Below are 2,318 nucleotides of genomic sequence, written 5' to 3' on the forward strand. Positions count from 1 at the left end.
GACACCTAGGCCAAAGCCAGCAGCCTAGACTCTCATATCTCATCTGGGTCTCCCACATGGGTACCAGGGATCCAAGCACTTTAGCCATGGTACTCCCTACCATGATGCATATTTACAGAAACCTGAAATTTAAAGCAGAGTCAGGACTGAAATTCAGGCACTCTGATAGGTGATGTGAGTGCTCCAAATATTTGGCCCTCTTCACTATATATTTTTTGAGATTTATTTGTTTTTATTGGAAGGGCAGATTTACAGAAAAGAAGAGAAAGAAAGATCTTCTGTCCACTGGTTCACCCCTCAAGTGGTTGCAACCACCAGAGTTGAGCTGATCTGAAGCTAGGAGCCTGAAGCCTCCTCCTGGTCAACCCTACAGCTGCAGGGTCCCAAGGTTTGGGCCATCCTTGACTGCATTCTCAGGCCACAAGCAGGAAGCTGGATGGGCAGTGGAGCTGCCAGGACAGGAACTAGTGCCCATATGGGAGCCTGGTGCTTGCAAGGTGAGGATTTTAGCCACTGAGCCAAAGCATTAGGGTCTTCCTCATTATTTTAAGAAGTCAGAATTAACTTTTACAATTTTCTATGCTGTATATTTCAATTTTGCTTTGTTGTAATACTGCAGGCATAAACTAAGTAAAGGCTTTACAGAGATTCCTAGTTTGTTTTATGGCTTCTTTTTTTTTTTTTTTTCAATTTTGACTCCATGAAAATATATTATCAAACTGTTGGCTTTCTCTGTATGTGAAATGGCTGAAATATCTTTAGTAAATGAAGATGGTCTTTTCCAGATGTGTAAACAGGAAAGATAAAATTTCTGAATGCTGTTGCTTTCAGAGCAACTGTGCATGCAGTGGGGACTCACTGCAGGCTTTCTTTTTAAATATTTACTTAATTTATTTGCAGAATGGCAGAGAGAGAGAGATAGGAGTCTTCCAGGTTCACTCCCCAAATGTCTGTAAAAGCCAGAGCTGAGCTGATCTGAAGCCAGGAGCCAGGAGCTTCTTCCAGCTGCAGGGGCTCCAGGACTTTGGGCATCTTCTGCTGCATTCCCAGGTACATTAATAGGGAGCTGGATCAGAAGCAGAGCAATCAGGATTTGAACTGGTGCTCTGATATTGGATGTCAGTGTCTCAAGTGGCGGCTGAACTTAATGTACCACAATACTGGCCCCTCTTCTTAGTTTCAGATATATCTCTTGCAAAAATATAGGTTATATACAGTGGCATTTCAGATGAATGCAGTTATAATGCTAGGTACACAAAAACTGTCATGATATGCATATTTTGGGTTTTGACCTATTTCTTTATGATTATGGTTTATCTGCTCATAATTATTTTATACATGTGACTGTTAGGTTGTATGCTTTTAGGAATCCATTTCTTGCATGTTAGTCTATTTGTTGGTGTATGACTGTTAAGTCTCATATGATCATTTGTAGTCTGTTGTATCTGGTGTAGTAACTTCTCTTTCATTTATACTATTATTTATTTAAATATCCTCTCTTTTTAATAGCCTTTCTTTCATGTATTTGTTATAACCTTTAAAAAATCTTTATTTTTATTTGAAAGGCAGATTTACAGAGAGAGAGAGGGAGAATGCACATCTTTCATTTGTTCCATCTGCTGGATATACTCCCCAAATGGCTGCAAATGGCTGGAGTTGGGCTGGTCCAAAGCCAGGAGTGTGGAGCTTCCGTTGGGTCTACCAAGTAGGTGAGGTGGTCCAAGGATTTTGGCCATCTTCTTCTGCTTTCCCAGGTACATCAACAGGGAGCTGGATAAGAAGTGAAGCAGTCAGGAATTGAAGAGGAACCTGATGCCAGTACTCCAGGCTGAGGCCACTATGCCATGGCACAAGCTCTTGTACTTTTTTGTTTTAAGATTCACTTATTTATTAGAAAGAGTTACAGAGTAACACACACACACAGCTTCCACCTGCTGGTTCACTCCCCAAATGGCCACAACCAGAGCTGGGCTGGTCCAAAGCCAGGAGCTTCTTCTAGGTCTCCCATTTCGGTGCAGGACTCCAAGGATATGGGCCATCTTCTTTCCCAGGTACATTAGTAGGGAGATGCATTGGAAGTGGAGCACCTGGGACTTGAACCAGAGCATATAAAAGATGTTAGCGCCATGCTATAGGCAGTTGCTTTATGCACTACACATGCACAGGCCTCTCTGTTATAATCTTTATTGTGTCTTTCCTTCTTGTGACTTTGTGCTGAGTTTTCCAAATTTTTTTTTTTTTTTATAGTTTGGTAGCTTATAAAGTTAGGTTAGTTGTTTGCCATTTTTCTTAAAACAGATAACTGTGACTAAACACTT

The sequence above is a fragment of the Ochotona curzoniae genome, unplaced genomic scaffold (genome assembly GCF_017591425.1).
Source record: "Ochotona curzoniae isolate NIBS_2020 unplaced genomic scaffold, NIBS_Ocur_1.0 scaffold_1852, whole genome shotgun sequence".
NCBI lineage: Eukaryota > Metazoa > Chordata > Mammalia > Lagomorpha > Ochotonidae > Ochotona > Ochotona curzoniae.